The 20,058-nt window shown below is 42.7% G+C and overlaps 1 protein-coding gene and 1 long non-coding RNA gene across 6 annotated transcripts in view; one reads left to right on the top strand and one right to left on the bottom strand.

Moving 5' to 3' along the window:
• The window catches only part of LOC136576617 (uncharacterized), a 154,687-nt gene extending 150,814 nt beyond the window's left edge, over positions 1-3,873 (top strand). The window contains exon 3 of the long non-coding RNA XR_010786395.1: positions 3,770-3,873. This is a non-coding gene — a long non-coding RNA (uncharacterized lncRNA). The remainder of the gene's footprint in view (positions 1-3,769) is intronic.
• PARD3B (par-3 family cell polarity regulator beta) overlaps positions 1-20,058 on the bottom strand; it is a 1,131,600-nt gene that overhangs the window by 1,056,873 nt on the left and 54,669 nt on the right. The gene's annotated exons all lie outside the window — the stretch shown is intronic.

Below are 20,058 nucleotides of genomic sequence, written 5' to 3'. Positions count from 1 at the left end.
GGTATTATTGTATCTTGAAGCCACCGGAAGCTAGAGTTTGACAGGGTTTGCATGTAGGAACGCCTCTGTCACACCCCTAGCTCCGATTAGGTCAATGCTGCAAGGCCCTAGCAGCGTGTGGATTGCTTTTTGCCTGCCCTGCAGGCTTAGGGTGATGGTTAGATTCCATGTAAGGGTGCCCACCCACTAGCGTTTTTTTACTGCGAAATTCGCAGCGTTTTTTTTTTCTGCAGGGGTCTTTGGGCTATGGGACATGCAAAGCTAAAATCACGATCGCGGTAAATCGCGATTTTTACATTACAAGTCCCATAGACCCCCTGCAGAAAAAAAAAAACCTGCGAATTTCGCAGTGAAAAAAAACGCCAGTGGGTGGGCGCCCTTAGGCTTACATGAGTAGCTGTAAATGCTGGCATGTTACCGTTGTAACATGGCAGCATTGACATGTAATAATGTAAGGCTAACAAGAAAACTAACCCTCACCCTAAGCCTGGAGCCTCTGTCCCGCTGCTTCCCAGCAGCTGCCTGTCAGGTCTGTGGCGGCCGCTCCCCCAATCACAGCTGCTAATACTGCTGCAGTCCACAGGACAGCACTTTGTCCATGAAAGAAGGGGGGGGGGGTGGCAGCGTTTGTCGCCCGCCGCCGCTTTGCCCTCCCTGCGCTTAAATCACTAAGGGGGGTTCCTCCTTCTGGGGCGCCGGCGGGGAAGTCCCTTGCAGCTGCGGCTGCTACGGCAACCGATGTATGCCTTCGGAATAACTCCTTAGTGGGCTTCCAGGACCTTCAGCACAACCCGCTCTGCAGTCAATCACCTACAGGGGGCGTCACCCTCTGTCAATCTTGCCTCCACCAGGACTTCCTGGTGGCGTCAAGATACAATAGCACCCATGCAACCTTCATGTTGTGCGACCAAAGTTGCTGTGTAGCCGTAGCCTAATTCTATGGTGAACATTCCTTAATGCCAGATGTATACATTTTCTTGAAGTTGAATTTCCCTTATTAAATCACCTGTTGTTGCAAGTATTAAATATTTATGAAGAAATTCATACTTCCATCCTCCAATACATGACCTTTGTTTGTTTTATCACTACGCTGGAATCTAATCTAAAGGTATGACATCAGTCTGAGACAGAGGCATAGTAAGGATAATAAATTATTTCTCATAATGTCTTTATGCTGAATTGCTAAACAGTTTACATCCCAAATACAAGGAATCATTCAGGTAATGGTAACCATTACTGTCAAATGAAATGCGGCATGGCTTGAGACTAGTTGATTAGCAAATGTGTGATAAGAATGAAAAGCAGGTATTAATCACCGACTTTCAGAAATTGGTAGGGATCTGTTTGTTTTTAGCTCACCTTAAGTTAGAGAGTGTGAATTCATTACACTAAATGCTTCTGGAGTGTTTTGACAGGTGACTATTCAGAAACATTGCATAAAAAGTTTGTTTGTTCGTCCGTCCTCACATAAAACTGCAGAAAGCATCAAGTCAAAATAAATTTGTATATATTATACTCAAATTATAAGTATGTCACATAACTGAATGATTTATATATAACTGGCTGACAAGCTGCGAGTTTAGAATACTTTTCATGTTTCAAATGATAAATCGAAGAAATGGAGCCAGTAAAGCAGGTTGGTTGTAAGAGTGACAGGTTTTGTGGCAACTTTTTATGCAGTTTTTTGAGCCAAAGCAAGAAGTGGATATAGCAAGTAGAAGAAGTAGAAGTCCTTTCTTTATCTTTACCATATAATTTCAATCTATGTGGGGACAAGAGGTGGTCCCAAAGAAAAAGGTGTGTGAAACCAATTCTTAGAATGTTAAAACCCCTTAGTGACCACGTATAGACTTTTTACGTCCCGCTTTAGTAGGCTTTAATCCCCAATTAAAAACACCCTGGATCTGGGGCTCACAGTAAAAAAAAACAAAAAAAAAAAAACTAGTTTCACCACCCGTCACGGACCCGATCAGTGAGGGAAGGTGGAATTATTTACCAAGTCCTCCAGCGATGTCCCCGATGGGATCTTTATCCATAAACCTTTCCCCAGCTTCGGCGCATCCACCCGTCGCCAATATGGTGGACACAAGCGCAGAAGCTGGGTAGGGAATGGGAAATTTAAAATCTCCTTACTCATGGCTACTAAAGGTAGCAGAGAGCCTAGAGCAGTGACCGAGGGCCACGGTGAGCAATCTCTGGTCACGTGATCACCGTTATCCAATGTATAATAGCGATCACGTAAAAGTAAAAAAACAGTTGAAGTTTAATGCTGCTTTTGGTTTGGGCACTGTTGTGCATACAGACATAAGATTAGGGCCACAAAGGGTATGTTTCTGAACACAGGACAAACAACGGTATCCATTTTGGGTGCAAATCTTGATTTTCATGTGCACTATAGAAAAATATCCTGTCTTTAAAATGACATATTTGCAAAATTTTATTTTTTCTCCTCTAAATTGCATTAATGCCAGAAAAGAAACTGGGGTCAAAACACTCATGAGACCCCTTAGTGAAGACATTAAAATTTGTATAATTTTTTTTTTTATGGGGTCATTTGTGGGGGTATCTATCATTCTGACTCCTATGAGCCTTTGCAATCTTGGCTTCGTGTAGGAAAACAAAATGTTCAAAATGTTAATAATCAAATGTAAAATTTGTACGTCTCCTAAATGGTTAAAAAAAACACCTAATGTTTTTTCAATGTGCTTCCAGAATAAAGTAAACAGATGGAAATATACATCTCATCAAAAATTTGTACAGTATGTTTGCACATATTTGATATAGTGCAGTTGAAAATGTGAAAAATTATTTTTTTCAAAACTTTCCCAATTTTGGCGCTTTTAATAAACACAAATTCTATTGGTTTATTTTTACCACCCAAGTACCCGACATACAATATGTGGTGAAAAAGCAATGTCAGAATCACTTGGATATACAAAACCTTAACGGAGTTATTCAATGCTAAAGGTGACACATGTCAAATTTCCAAAATTTAACTTGGTCATTAAGGCACAAACAGGCTTGGTCACAAAGGGGTTAAGATAACAAAATTACACCCATAACTAAAATCTGGAAACGCCTTACCCATGTTATACTCTTAAAGGGAACCTGTTAGCTTAAACATGCTTCCCAAACTGCAGGCAGCATCCTGTAGTGCAGAATTTGCTGAGCAGATTGATATATAGTTTTGCGGGAAAAGATTCTGTATAACTTATGTTTTACTCATGTAAAGTCTGCTCATTCAGAGCTTAGAGGTCCAGTGGGCGGTCCGAACAGCCATTCTGTATGTACTGTCATACGCAGCTGTCAGTCACTTGTAGGACCGCCCACTGGACCTCTAAGCTCAGAATGAGCAGACTTCATGAGTAAAACACAAGTTATACTCAATCTTCTCCCTCAAAACTATATATCAGTCTGCTCTGCTCCTCCTGCCCCATAACCTGCTGTCTGTAGATCCAACTGCATCTCCAATGTGACAGGTTTTCTCTCTAAAGTTGTCTTACCACTAGGCTTTTTTTTCACCCAAAGCAACTTATAATCAAATTTTTCTTAAAGTTTTTGCGATACCTTCTCTATGAATTCCTCTCCCCAACATCGCTCTCCACTTCCTGGTTCAGCTCCAGTATATACACATATACAGGTACAGTATTGTATATAAAATAACATAGGGATAATGTAAATTAAATATGGGGCATCATAGGCTGATTACGTCTGGATGAACTGTTTTGCACGAGTATGCAAACTGATTATTGTTTACATTGATTTTCAGAACAAAAGGTCTTTTGGCTCATTCACATCAGCATTGGAGACTGTTCTGAGCTTCCATCACGGAATTATGTGAAACTTCACAGCTTTATTTCATCCAGGAAAATGCTGGACTGCTTAATGGCAGCCGGGGGGAAAAAAAACAACAACAAAAAAAACATTCTAATAAATGGGTTCCATCCAGCACCTTCGAATCCAGAATCTGCCATGTTGTTAGGCTTCAAGGACAAGGACAAACTGACAGAGAAAGCAATGATGTGAAAACACAGATGCTAAACAGAATGAACGATGTGCTGCTCTGTGTAAATGAAGGATGCCATGCATGATACAACTGGCTAATAAGGATGGAGCAGCACTGGTGCATGTTTTATGATGGGGAAGCCCAATCTGATATGCAAACATTTCTTTAAAGGGGTTCCCTTAGTAAATTTAAAAAAAAAGTGCTGTTTGTGCCCCAAAACAATAAAAATATTATATTTCAACGTCTGCACAACTCCAGTCCTTTCACAGACTGACTGCAAGAAGCAAACAATGTGCCACAGAGGAGAACAAGGGTGCAGTGCTGGGTCTGCAGGGCCTCACTCACGATTGGCGAGTATAGGTTTTGGGATATTTTGGGGCATAGCCAGTATGATTTACAAAAAGAAAAGAAAAAAAGCTCAGAAATCCCCGTTAATAATCAAGTTGAGACTGAGTTGTGTCCAGACAGGGAGAGAGCAAACATGCACTGCACACTGTTCTCTCTCCTTTGCTCGTACCCAGAATTCTGGGTTCATGCACACTCCTGCCTTTTCTCTCTTAAAGGGCCAATGAGCACTCCCATCACTCATTCCCCTTCAATATTTAAAAGAGTGGATTCTTGTTATCTGTATAGCGCAAACTTATTCCGCAGCGCATTCAAGTAATTTATTAACCCCCACCAAGCTGGATACTCATTTTACTGTAATTATGTGATTTCATACCATGTGAGATTTGACTGATTACATTGTATAATACATAACCTTAAAACGACTGTTTTCGTAGCAGATTCATGAAATAATCACATAATAGTGCTAATGATGAGTACTAAAAGCATTAATTGGGTTATTCAGTAGACGCCACCAAAGTCTATAAAGTTATATGATTGTAGGAGTAACTATAATGATATTAATGATATTGGGATAGTGTGTGTTTTAGGAAGGACACTAAGTTTTCTTAACTATTTTACAAAGTTCCCATGCCTGAATAATCTTCAGAGTTTCCTTTGATGCCCAATGTCCTGTTTCCAGCATATCATACTCACAATGGTCCAAGCTGAAATATCAGGAATTGTTTGGGGAAACAGCGTTTAACTCTCCCTGTGCCTACTAAACTGGGTAAAGGTAAATTCTCCTGGTGCAAGCACCGAGTCACGACCGACTCCTAGGGTGACGTCACATCGTGAGATTTTCTTGGCAGACTGTTTTGGCAGGGTGGTTTGCCATTGTCTTCCTGGGTACTGGGTACTCATTTTACTGACCTCTAAAGGATGAAAGGCTGAGTCAACCTGAACCACGCGGCAACTGAATTTGCAACCTTAAGGTTGTGAGTGAAAGTTTAAGATTGCATTTTTGCTGCCTTATTACTTCGCACCTATCTATTGTGACAAAGCCCCAGTTATGCTGGGTTTACACTGGACGACTGTCGGCTAAACGACTGCACGAGTCCTGATATTACCGCTAAGGTTGTTGGCGCTCGCGCAGTGTGTTCTGGCAGGCAGAACAACCCTGACTATCGCTGACTTCTTGCTCAGTGCTTTACATTCTATGTGAATTGTTGAGCGAGGAGCGTTTATACGCAAGACGTCAGTGATGATTTTCATGCTGGCTGAAACCTGAGTGATAACGAAAAGTAAATTAATAGTTAACAATATTTTTGCATTTAGACCTATTATCGCGCATTTCTGTTTGCTTGAACCAATTTCACGCGATAATCGTCCCGTGTAAGTGGCTTTTTAGTGTTATTCTCTGGTTCTGACCTCTGCCGGTTTTCCTGACTATTTTGACTTCTGTGCTCCCTGACCTTGTTTATTGGCTTGTGTTACTGCTGGCTGCCAGCCCTGACCTCTGCTATGTTTTTGGCCAACCCCTTAACGCTATAGGACATACATTTACATCCTGCAGCTGCGGGGTATGTATGAATGGAGATCGAGCGGCGATCTCCCTCCATACAATGCAGGGCACAGGCTGTTTCTTACAGCTGGCGGCAACAGCTCCGATAAGTCGCACGGCTGATCAGAGCTGCCAACCCTTTAAATGTCCTGAACGATGTTCACCTGTCCCGTAGAAGCCACCCCCCCCCCCCCACAGCAATGAGATCATAGGAAGCCATGTGGGTGTCATGCCAGCCGTGGGCCTTTCGAAAGCATATATCTATATTACACTCAAGTTCGGCACTAACAACCAATCAAGTTGAATCAGGGAACCCAGACAACCAATGAGGTTCAATCAGACAAGCCAAACAACCAATCAGATAGCTGGAATTGTGAATCAGAACCAATGAGGTTGCTGGAATTGCTCCATAGTGCCGAACTTGAGTGTAATATAGATATAAGCCTTCTGAAAGGCCCCAGGGCTGTCTTCGTAGAATGCCTATCAAGCCTTAGGGTTGCTTGATAGATTGCCTGCCCAATCGCAGTATGATGTAATGCTATGGCATTACAGCATACTGCAGGAGTGATCGCAAGTTGCTGCTGTCCCCTCTAGGGACTAAAAAAAAAATAAGCTTCATCACTAAGGCGTTAAGCTCGTTAACACGATTAGGTATTGAGCCTCAGCCCCATAACCGGGACTAACTGTGTGTGTGTGTGTGTGTGTGTGTGTGTGTGTGTGTGTGTGTGTGTGTGTGTGTGTGTGTGTGTGTGTGTGTGTGTGTGCGCTTGTAACGGCTTGGGGACTCCACAGAAAAGCCAGTATCCCATTTGGAGGGGTTCAGTGTGAAAAACAAGGATCAGGTGCTACCACTTCAGATAGACCAAAGCCAAACCGGTGTGTGGGAAGGTGAGCGCATGTTCATCTGCCTGACAGCTTTATGTGCAGCGAAAATAATAGAACTGCATAGTCTGGGAAAAAATAAAATGTTTAAATCCTTTAAAAACATGACAAAATAAAAATGTGGTCCTACTGCATGTACTTCTGCCATAATCATGCACATTAAATTTTTTTTTTTTAAATGGCACGTCGTCAGAAATGTTCCTGTCTTGCAAGATCATCTTTTTATGTAAACAATAAAGTACAGTGATAAACTAGGCTCGGCGGGCAATATATCCCGGCCACAGTTTACAGCAAGAGATTAGAGGACAGTTTTTAATTTGATCCTGCATAATATTCAGACTTGAGACATGTTTGCACATAACCTTTTATTATTCTATCCAGTGCGCTCGGCGCAGAATTTGGATAAGTCAGGCAATTAGAAAGCAAGTCTCATCCGCTGATTCTATAATAACATGTCAGTTAAATGTAAAAGATAATGATGGTGCGATTCAATTTGGTTTGCAATAAACAGGGCTCCGCTCAGTGATGATACAGCAGACAGATTACAAGCAACCCTGTGGCAGCAAACTGCTGTAATTCCAGATAAATGATTCCTCATTACATGAAAATAATAACGAGGTCACCCATCAAACTGCTTCTAAGATTAAAGAACCATCAAACAGTGCAGACACTTTGTTTGCAATATGTAGGATACAGAACTTAAAGGAGTTTTCCGGGATTCATAAATAAAGCTTTCTATGCCAAGATGTGGTCTGGCCAACTGGTGTAAAGTCAGTCATATTTACCTGACTGATCCCCCGACACTTCCATTCTAACAATTCCTAAGGGCCCATTGACACGTAACGATTATTGCGCAAAATTCATTCAAATGAACTAATGTGAGTGATAATCGCTGAGTGTGAATGCTAAAAAAAGAAAAAGAAAAATATAAATAAAAATCGCTCACTTGTCCGTCACTGTTGTTTAAACTGACTTTTCAGTCAGCTTAAAAAACCTTGTTTGCTCGTTGGCTTCTTGTTCCATGTAAATGCTCCCAGCTCAGCGCTTTCCATAGGAGGTGATGCGCTAAGCGGGAAGCGGACAAGAAGCCAGCGATCCAGCAGGAAGTCTGTGTAAACGCTCTGCACAAGCGCCGACGGCCTTAGTGGTGACATCAGCACTCGTGCAGTCGTTTAAAAGACTTTTGGCCCGTGTAAAAGGGCCTTAAGTCTCCCATAACTCTATGGGTAAATTTTCACAAAGTGGATTTGCTGCAAATTTTCGACAACAAAATCCAAGTCAAAATGCACCCCATTTGGTGCAGATTTGTTATGGATTATTCTGCTGTGGAAAATGCACAACAAATCTGCCACATGTGAAACCTACTCTTTACTTTCAGGTTGCTTTCGATATGGACAGGACTACTGCAGCAATCATTGGACATAGTAGTGCCCTGCAACAGCCAGCGATTGGCTGCAGTGGTCATATCTATGTCTTCAGGGACCAGGACAGCCAGCGATTGGATGCAGGGGTCATATCTATGTCTACAGGGACCAGGACAGCCAGCGATTGGATGCAGGGGTCATATCTATGTCTACAGGGACCAGGACAGCCAGCGATTGGATGCAGGGGTCATATCTATGTCTACAGGGACCAGGACAGCCAGCGATTGGATGCAGGGGTCATATCTATGTCTACAGGGACCAGGACAGCCAGCGATTGGATGCAGGGGTCATATCTATGTCTACAGGGACCAGGACAGCCAGCGTTTGGCTGCAGTGGTCATATCTATGTCTACAGGGACCAGGACAGCCAGCGATTGGATGCAGGAGTCATATCTATGTCTACAGGAACCAGGACAGCCAGTGATTGGCTGCAGTGGTCATAAGTCCATGTCAACAGGGACCAGGACAGCCAGTGATTGGCTGCAGTGGTCCATGTACAAAAGGGTTCAGAAAGTAAAGACCAGCAGGGAACCTGGGGAGCATTGGAAGAAAAGCAGCATGGAATTCGTAAAGTGAACATGACTTATTTGATCAATTTTACTCCTTTCTGAGTCTTTTTTCATTGATTAGTGACCAGACAACCCCTTTATTCTATATGACATACGCTTACATCCTGGCTGAGTGGTACTTAATGCACCAGGACGTAAACGTATATCATGTGGATGGCGCAGCATTAGAAGCTGATCACACACCACCCTGCAGCGGGAGTCGGCTGTTACTGATAAACAGCCTCCAGCTGCAACATAAATCCCTGATGAGGGATTTTGCCCCTCATCAGTGTGCAGTAGGATCCTGGCTTGGCATATTACCCAGAGGAGCATAGATGGTCTTATAAGTCTCCTGACTCATCTTCTTGGTGCTCTCCCTACGGAGAGATGTTACCCCTCCCGGCCCACATACCAGGCATCTCACTAGCCAAGCCAGGATCCTACTGCACACTGATGAGGGGCAAAAACCCTGACACAGCTGTCTGTGTATGGACTGTGGCTTGGTTTTCAATTCCCAATCATTGCTCTACAGACCTGTATAAAAAAAAAATCAAGCATTGATTTCCAGGAATGCTGCCATCCAATAAGTGGTGTTGCAGAGGTATTGTTACTTCTTCTCTATTTGCATATTACCCAGAGAAGCATGGGTGGCCTTATAAGTCTTCTCACTCACCTTCTTGGTGCTCTCCCTAAGGAATGATGTTACCCCTCCCAACCAGCATCGCTCTCCTTCACTCTCCTGCCAGTGTGAGATCAGAAGAAAGCCTACTTTGCAAAACATCACATACCATCGCCATCCACACATTAACCCCAAAACAACCTCTTCTTTTCCAATAACCTATACCATTTAGGTAATAATGGTGTTTGTACATTGTAGGGTTCATTTCTAATAATTTAGGAATAAATTGAATTTCTAAGTGTAAGTTCATACAAATACACACTAAAAAAATCTGTGACCAAATCCGAACCATTAGTGTGGATTTTTATACCCTTTGGATGTGGATCTGCAACAGATTTCCCACTTTCAAATGTAGGGGTGAGGTCTGTTGCAGATCCACATCAATATCTGCACCAGTGCTGTAATGCAGAATTTGACAGAGTTTTGGTGCAGGATTCCGCATTAAAAAAATCTGCACCGAGTCTGCTGCATGTGAACATACCCTTAAAATTAAATTATTACAGCAATTAATTTAATTATCAATATAATTTATTTATATCATTGTAAAATAAAAAAAAATATAAATGAAAATCAAAAAACATACAATCACAAATTTCAAAATTAAATGTTAAATTAGTAAGTCTCCTAAATTGTTCAGAAATGTGCTAAATTTTTCAAATGTGCTTCCAAAATAAAGCAGAAATATGTATCTCATAATGGCTACAATATTTATGAATGTATTTGACATACTGCAGCTCAAAAACAAAACAAAATCACAATTTTAAAAATATACCTCAATGTTGGCATTTTTAATAAATATATGCAAATTGTATCGGTCTGTTTTTACTGCCAAAGTACAATATGTGCCGAAAAAACAGCAGGGTGGAATTGCAGCCAGAAGTAGATACCTGTTATGTGGGAACGCACCCTTACAAAATTATTTTCTGTTAAAATGACATATAGCTGAAATCGTGAAGTGGCTGGTTGTCTTATCGGAGACCCCCCTCCCCCCACCTTACTGATCTTACCTGGAAAAGCTGCAGCAAACCAGGTATATCCCCTGCATATGAATGGCCATCCAGAACAGATTAAGTCAACCAGAATGAGAGCTGCTCAGAAATCTGACTCATATAAGGGGGGGGGGGGGCAGAGGGAGGACCCCTGCTAAGACATATCTATCCATCTATACAGGTTTTTTTTCGCATTTGACATAAAATTTGCATCACATCTGTGGCAAACCCATGTCCCATTATTTTCAATGGGAATCAAAACCAAAGTCGATATGTCGTCGAATTACCCACACGTGGACTTTTAAGTGACATGACACTTCTTGAAGCAGATTCCATGTCAGGAAATAGGCACATGATTCTGTTCATTGACAAGAGCTAAATCCTTGTGCAGATCCCTACTACTTAGAAGTGTAATTCTGTGGCAGAAATCCACAGTTTAGTTGTAGACTGATGTTGTGGACTTTGTTCACACAGAGAAATGCACTTCAAATTTATCTGCAGATTTCACCTAATAGTTTTAAAGAGTATATGAACCGGGGATGTCTGTATGAGATAACCCATTTAATGATCAGACAAGCCAGTGCATATAAATCTGCATAATATTAACGGGGTAGTTCCAAAAATGCACAGGATAGGGGATAATTTACTGATCAATGGGGGTCTTACTAATGAGACCCCCGTCAATCTCCATGATTGGACTCCCGCGCCCCGCTCAGACACTGCGGGGGTTGCTCCTTCCCCTTCAGGGACGTCACTGTGAATGGAGCCCTGGCTGAGCATGTACGGTCAGCACTCCATTAATTTCAAATGGGGCTGATGGAAAAACCCAAGTGGGTGCAGCGTGGGCATCTTGCCAGTCCCATTGACAGTGAATGGAGCGCTAGTGCCCTTGCATGACCAGTGCTCCATTCAATCTCCTCCTCACTGGGAATGCAATAACCCCACAGTGAGGACGACAGGGGACCCAGGACCTTCGTTCTTGAGATAGGGGGGGGGGGGGGTTCTCAGCAGTGAGACCCCCACTGATCAGCAAGTTATCCCGCATCTTGCAGATAGAGAACATGCAGTTTTTGTACAACCCTTTTAACCATTTTAAGCAAAACATATAGTATATTTAAAGATACAATGCAGGAAAAGCCAAACAAATACAGTCCAATTTACATAATGCAATTGACAATTAACACGAGGCATGTTGATGAAATGGCAGGTGATAAGAATGATATATAGACTGTATGTAACACAGGCTGTGCATGGACTTACTAATGTTAAAATAATGTAAAGTGATTGTTGACACGGAATGAACCACATATATTCCAATGACACGTCTAACAAATCATACTGCTGCAATATTCTCTCCCTCTGTTTCGCATCATTACTGAAGCACTTAAAAACTGCAGAGAAAGCATTAAAAACTGCTTCTAGGGTGGCTGTTCTCCGAGCATTCTGCAAATAGACAATAAACATAAGTGATTGTCATCGGTGGAGCATGGAATATGTTGGAGAGTAAGAGATGTGTAATGCACTTAATGATATATTTCAGCTCCTAATAACAACCCCAGAGCCAGCCATTCATATATGCAATATGTGTCAGGGCAATGGCAGATTTCTGCAAATATGGGCTCTTTAATCTAAATATAGCTTGTCTATCAAAAGGAGGAAGAAAAGTGACAGCTTTATACTAAAATAACATTTTCTAGTCATTAAAAAAAAAAAAAGTTTTTCTTGTGTTCTTTTTTCATAGCTTTACTTTGGGTGAACAACTTGGGCTTTCCTAAATGGGTATTAAACCCCAAGACCAAAGAACTCTGCACTGTTCATACAGACCACTTTCAGAGATATACAAGTGGAGGGCTCATCTAGCTATACCACCAGCTTTAGCTCTTGGACTGCACTATTTGTTCCATGAGAAAAACAGAAATGAAATGGAATGAAATCCCATAGAAATCAATAGGAATAAAATATAAAAACTGAATTAAACGTTTTCTTTGTTACTCTGCTCCACAAATGGAACAGATAAACAGAAATGGTTAACAAAGCCTAATAGCTGTGTGAACAAGCCTAAAGGCCCATTTAGACACAATGATTACCGCTCAAAATTCACTCAGTCATCTTTTGAGCGATAATTGCTGTGTCTAAACTCCTGCCCATTGTGCACTATTCGTTCATCTCTGACTTCAAGCCAGCCTGAAGTCAGCAATGAGCCTTATCAGCGCAGCACAGATAGTGCTGATAGTATTCTCTCAGCTGCTATCCCGCTCAGAGTTCTCAGCGGGATACCACTGACAGCTCTGAGAACAAAGCAGCTGTAAGCAGATAACAGCGCTCCTGCTGTCATCTGCATACAACAGGAGCCTTCATTTACACGCTAATGAACTGTTAAGTAGCTACTTAAGAGTTTATGCAAAGTGATTGCTCAAAACTGTCACTCAAATTGCCGTTTGAGCGAATTTTGAGCGATCATCTTTCAGTGTAAATGGGCCTTTACCCCAGGGGTATTCTGGGCACAGACTAATATTGTAAAATCTAATGTACATCATCACAATAAGTCATTGTGTAATAGACTCAGTGTACCTGGTCTAACTACTGTCTTCATTTTCTATCTGTCAAGCAACCCTCTGTCTGAAATAGGAATACTTTTCCAGTAATTGGTTTTCCAAGACAGCACTAGTGAGAGACAACCTCTAGCCTGGACAGGAACCTCCCAGATCTCTTTAAAAGCAGGCACACTCTTCACCTCCCTAGTTCTGTAGAAAAATCCATGAACTGAGGCCTATCCCTTTTTATTTACATTTATACTTAAATTTTAATAAAGTTTATTCATTGATTTTTAACTCAAATAGTTCGGGGGGGGGGGGGGGAGTCAGCAGGATTTGTGTAGAAAGGTTATCAAAAATAAATACTTCAAAGTATGAAAGCATCCTATAACAACTACTTCCCATAAAGATGCAACTTCAGGAAGATAGATTCTTACAGAAAATTCTCCTTCGAAGGCAGATTGTAGCTTCCGTCTATTTGTCGTCTTGTTCTTATGCAATCATCAGAACAGTCTTGCCTTAGATTTCCAAAGGTATTCTTTACTATAGATACCTGACTAGAGATGTGCGGGGAGGAAAGAGAGGCTTTGCCTATTGTCTTTCCACTGAAGATCATCTGTCAAAATCAGAGGTCACCGACAGGAGCCGAAAACAGAGGATATAATTTAACAGGTCATAGGCAGAGCCTAGGTGTTACAAGTCCAAGGCAGATCATAGAGCCATGGGCAAACCCCAGCAGCCACAAGCCTTCGAGCCAACATGCATGGGTAAGGCCCAGAGGCAACAAGCCCTAATCCAGGCACAGTCGCCATCAGTACCTAGGTCCGGCACGGAGGCCCCAATTAAAACACAAAAAAGGCTATAAGCAAAGTCCATAGACAAACCACACAATTTAAAAGGCCAGAATCACAAAGGTCGCAGGTCACAGGGCCAAAGCCACAAAGGCAACAGGCAAAGCCCCAAAGCCATAAAAGCTACAGGTAATGTATAAAAGATATACACTACCGTTCAAAAGTTTGGGGTCACCCAAACAATTTTGTGTTTTCCATGAAAAGTCACACTTATTCACCACCATGCGTTGTGAAATGAATAGAAAATAGAGTCAAGACATTGACAAGGTTAGAAATAATGATTTGTATTTGAAATAACATTGTTTTTACATCAAACTTTGCTTTCGTCAAAGAATCCTCCTTTTGCAGCAATTACAGCATTGCACACCTTTGACATTCTAGCTGTTAATTTGTTGAGGTAAGCTTGTGAAATTGCACCCCACGCTTCTAGAAGCATCTCCCACAAGTTAGATTGGTTGGATGGGCACTTCTGGCGTACCATACGGTCAAGCTGCTCCCACAACAGCTCAATGGGGTTCAGATCTGGTGACTGCGCTGGCCACTCCATTACCGATAGAATACCAGCTGCCTGCTTCTGCTGTAAATAGTTCTTGCACAATTTGGAGGTGTGTTTAGGGTCATTGTCCTGTTGTAGGTTGAAATTGGTTCCAATCAAGCGCTGTCCACTGGGTATGGCATGGCGTTGCAAAATGGAGTGATAGCCTTCCTTATTCAGAATCCCTTTTACCCTGTACAAATCTCCCACCTTACCAGCACCAAAGCAACCCCAGACCATCACATTACCTCCACCATGCTTAACAGATGGCGTCAGGCATTCTTCCAGCATCTTTTCATTTGTTCTGCGTCTCACAAACGTTCTTCTTTGTGATCCAAACACCTCAAACTTGGATTCATCCGTCCACAACACTTTTTTCCAGTCTTCCTCTGTCCAATGTCTGTGTTCTTTTGCCCATCTTAATCTTTTTCTTTTATTGGTCAGTCTCAGATATGGCTTTTTCTTTGCCACTCTGCCCTGAAGCCCAAAATCCCGCAGCTGCCTCTTCACTGTAGATGTTGACACTGGTGTTTTGCGGGTACTATTTAATGAAGATGCCAGTTGGGTACCTGTGAGGCGTCTGTTTCTCAAACTAGAGACTCTAATGTGCTTATCTTCTTGCTTAGTTGTGCAACGCGGCCTCCCACTTCTTTTTCTACTCTGGTTAGAGCCTGTTTGTGCTGTCCTCTGAAGGGAGTAGTACACACCGTTGTAGGAAATCTTCAATTTCTTAGCAATTTCTCGCATGGAATAGCCTTCATTTCTAAGAACAAGAATAGACTGTCGAGTTTCAGATGAAAGTTCTCTTTTTCTGGCCATTTTGAGCGTTTAATTGACCCCACAAATGTGATGCTCCAGAAACTCAATCTGCTCACAGGAAGGTCAGTTTTGTAGCTTCTGTAACGAGCTAGACTGTTTTCAGATGTGTGAACATGATTGCACAAGGGTTTTCTAATCATCAATTAGCCTTCTGAGCCAATGAGCAAACACATTGTACCATTAGAACACTGGAGTGATAGTTGCTGGAAATGGGCCTCTATTCACCTTTGTAGATATTGCACAAAAAACCAGGCATTTGCAGCTAGAATAGTCATTTACCACATTAGCAATGTATAGAGTGCATTTGTTTAAAGTTAGGACTAGTTTAAAGTTATCTTCATTGAAAAGTACAGTGCTTTTCCTTCAAAAATAAGGACATTTCAATGTGACCCCAAACTTTTGAACGGTAGTGTATAGCCATAAGGCAAAGGCCACAACAAGCCATTGGGCTAAATGGCAAAGCCGAAAGGTTATAGGTTAGGATGTGAAGGCTACAGGCAAAACCAAAACGGTTATTAGGCTATAGGCAGAACCGTACAGTTATAGGTAAAGCTATAAAGGCGATTATGCTATAGGCATAAAAAGACTATTAAGCAAAGCCATAGGGATATAGGCAAAGCCATAAGTAGGCCCACAGCGGATTCTGTAAGCCCGGCCGGGGACCCTGCATACGGCACTAACCTGTATTGCGTATTAGTCGCCTAGGCCTGCAGGGGTCATGCGAAGTCCAATATTTTTTTCTTTCATATTTCCAGCGCCGTCGCTTAGCGATAACGCAGATATGAGCAGCCCATGCACAATGTTAATTGCATATGGGCTATGGGTCGGATGCCTCCATTAACTTCAATGGAGGCCGTCTGCAGCAAAACCGAGCATGCTGCAATTTTTCTTCCGCGAGTGTGAAGGAAAAATCTAAACAACATGCCTTTCAACGCCTGTGTTTTGTGTGGAAAGTCCGCGCGGATGGCGATCACGGATTCTGCAATTAAAATCCGTTCGCATGAGACCCTTCCCCTTAAGGTCCTACCAACCACAGATTTAAACGACACATCCCTGAACATAGTAAATGTTTTCATACGCCATCAAAGAGGAAACAGAAGTGTAAACAAGCTGTATCTCTCCGACCACAAGCAGGAGAATGTTTACCGTTCCTCTGACTCGGGTCATTCCCTGTAATTCCCCGCACTTTACAAACACAGCTTAGGTTGCTCAGTCCTCATCCGTCATAAGCTTGGAAGAGCTTTACTTTATGTAAAGAGAAATGTTGTTATGCAATAGATTTGGCAGCACAACACAGACGGCTTTCTAATCTAATTACAAACCACATTTGGAACAGTACGTTTATTTAGTTCAAAATACAGAGAGGAGAGTTTGTTGTTTTTAAGGAATAAAAGTTGTTGCGTATTGTGCTTCACAACATGGGCGCATCTAATCCCGCTGGTCTGCTGAGAAAGCCAAAAGGGTGTGTATGTACTGTATATATATATATATGTGACGACGCAGCAAAAATACAAAGTCTAAGGATTGGGTTGTCCAGGATTTCTTTTGCAGAAACAGCGCCACCTCTTTCCGTGGGCTGTGTCTGGTACTGCAGGTCAGCCATATTCACTTGAATGGCTCTGAACACTCCATGGAAAGACCTGGCCGCGATTCTTGCTAAGGGCTCCTTTATCAATGATCATCGTTCAGATTATCCCTGGATTGTGCAAAGCGGAACGATAATCTGTCAGTGTAAACACCGCCAGCAACTGTACGATTAACGGCAATTCATTTGATTTTCGTTCATTGTTCGGTTTAGGCAGGCATAAAAGCCAAACAAAGTCATCCTTTATCAGAGGACTCAAAAGGGGGAGATTTATCATATACGACTTTTACATGTGACTTTTGGTCGAACTGTAGTGTAAAAGTTGGAGGTTGAAATACACCTCGTCAGAACAGGAGCAGCTGTGCAACTTCTTATATCTTTTATTAAGTCACATGTTATAAACCAGATCTAAACCATTCCACCATCTAGATCATGTCCACGTTCAGAGTAAAATGAAGCGACTAGGCGGAAGTAAAAAAACTTTCATAAATTTAGCCCGTTATTTAGACAGAAAAAGACGTATTATAGACCAAAATCTAGCCAAATTTAGACACATTAAAGCAGCACTCCAGGGAAATCCCCCTCCCCCATATAGATAAGGTAATTCAGGTAAATGATCTCACCGGGTGCCCTCTTGCCGAATTCTTCACTCTGGCGGTATACCACGTGACCCCCTACTCTGACTATCCGAATCCTGCAGCATCTACACAGCCCCTATTGGACAAACCATCAGGAGATTTGGCCTCCAATACCACCTGTATGCTGATGACACCCAGCTATACACCTCTTCCAGTGACATCTCTGCACCTTTACTCCAAAACATCACTAACTGTCTGTCCGCTGTCTCTAACACCATGTCCTCTCTCTACCTAAAACTAAACCTCTCTAAAACTGACCTGCTGGTATTTCCACCCTCCACTAACCGACCTCATCCTGACATCTCCATCTCAGTGTGTGGCGCCAACATAACTCCTAGACAACATGCCCGCTGCCTTGGGGTCATATTTGATTCTGATCTCTCTTTTACCCCCTACATCCAATCTCTGGCCCGAACTCGTCAGCTGCACCTCAAGAACATCGCAAGAATCCGCTCTTTTCTCACTGTGGACACGCTAAAAACGCTTACTGTTGCCCTCATCCACTCCCGGCTCGATTATTGCAACTCGTTGCTGATCGGCCTCCCCTGCACCAGACTCTACCCTCTCCAATCCATCCTGAATGCGGCAGCCAGGCTCATCTTCCTGTCCAGCCGCTACTCGGATACCTCTGCCCTGTGCCGGTCACTGCACTGGCTGCCCGTTAAATACAGAATTCAATTTAAACTTATTACCTTAATCCACAAAGCCCTTCACAGTGCAGCGCCCCCCTACATCGCCTCCCTCATCTCAATCCATCAACCAGCCCGGGCTCTCCGCTCTGCTAACGAAACCAGATTGAGCGCCCCTTTAATTCGAACTTCTCATTCCCGCCTCCAAGACTTCTCCAGAGCAGCACCGGTCCTCTGGAACGCACTACCAAAGGCTACCCGAGCAATCCAGGACTTGCAGAACTTCAGGCGTGCTCTAAAAACGCACCTCTTCAGGGAGGCATACCGAATTCCCTAAACAAACCCCTCTGTACTCCGCCTGATAACATGCTCCCTGACCTACTGACTGCAATCCCTGCTAGCCATCATAAACGGCTCCTGCAGTCATACTGTTTCTGCCGTCACACAGCTTAATGTCTGACCATTGTCTATGTGTATAGCATCCCCTCACTCTCCACCTCGCCATACCGTGCACATCTCCAGCCCCTTTACCTTCTGTATCACCCCATTACTTGTAGTATGTAAGCTCGTTGGAGCAGGACCCGCACCCCTATTGTTTCCATCAATTGATTACTATGTAACCGTGGTTCTGTAATGTTTGTACTTTTGTCTTTCTGTATCCCCTGTCTATGTAAGCGCTGCGGAATATGTTGGCGCTATACAAATAAAGTTTATTATTATTATTATTATTATTATGTGTGGACTGGAAGCTCATTATTCTACAAACCGCATGTAACTCTCATAGGATTGCATGCAATGGCAGATGCTGTAGCAATTGTCTTATAACTAGAGATGAGCGAGCATACTCGATAAGGCAAACTACTCGAGCGAGTAGTGCCTTATTCGAGTACCTGCCCGCTCGTCTCTAAAGATTCAGGTGCCGGCGCATGTGACAGGCGAGTTGCGGCAGGGGGAAGCGAGGGGAAGCGAGGGAGAGAGAGATCTCCCTTCCGTTCCTCCCCTCTCTGCCCCGCCGCTCCTCGCCCGCCGCCGGCACGCGAATCTTTAGAGACGAGCGGGCAGGTACTCGAATAAGGCACTACTCGCTCGAGTAGTTTGCCTTATCGAGTATGCTCGCTCATCTGCACTTCTAACGCCGCTGCCAAATTCACAGCAACTTCTGCATGATTTCCATGTGGATTACGATGCACACACACACACGTAAGAGGTGTATTTTGCAGCAGATTTACCTGTAGTGTAAAAATGATTCCATGCCTCAATCCACAATGAAGACACAAAGTACAGCTTCTACTTTCAGAGAATTCAGCACTTCACATACTATGTATTTTTCAACAATCCACTAGGTGGCAACAAACAGAGACAAGTGAAGAATGTATCAGACCAGCGATCATGTTACTAATTCAACTGGGACATCTGTATTTCTCTAGAAAGTGGTTACTTCACCAGCTAGAACTAATGTCCTGCCATTGTATATTGTTATTGTTACAGTTGTATTTATTTACTTACTTGACTACTGTTTTGATGAAATTGTGCCAAGACCCATGCACGTTTATGCAGGCAGTTACTATAACAGGTGTGCAGTTTCCTTCAGGTACTAGATATATACACTATAAGCCCCAAGAGACGTGTTTTTGCTACTATATTCTGGCAGCGATGGCTTATGGGCACCTCTGCATGGGTTTTTCTTGCAGGAAGTGCTGATAGTTTGTATTTTGGTACAGTTGTGGAGTGGCGGCCCCCAGGTTTAGCCTGCAACCTATTTCTCTTCTGTGTCAGGTGTTTTAATTAGAGTAGATGGCTTAGATTCTACTTTCTCTGAATGCAATCAAGTCTTTACGGTATTTACACGGGCGATTTCCTCAAGCAAGTTCTATTAGATTGCGATATGGATGGAACTCGAATGAGAAAACATCCCATTATTTTCTATGTGTTTATGCATATTGGCACTTCACTCTATCCAAGAGTCCAAGATAAAATAATCACAGTAGGTTCTATTTTTTTTTAGCAATTTCTCCCGTTGTTTTGGGCGGCAGCGTGAAAACCACATATGC

The sequence above is a fragment of the Eleutherodactylus coqui genome, chromosome 8, assembly GCF_035609145.1.
Source record: "Eleutherodactylus coqui strain aEleCoq1 chromosome 8, aEleCoq1.hap1, whole genome shotgun sequence".
Classification (NCBI taxonomy): domain Eukaryota; kingdom Metazoa; phylum Chordata; class Amphibia; order Anura; family Eleutherodactylidae; genus Eleutherodactylus; species Eleutherodactylus coqui.
The sequence above is the reverse complement of the archived record's forward strand: the minus strand, read 5'-3'. Positions and strand labels throughout refer to the sequence as shown.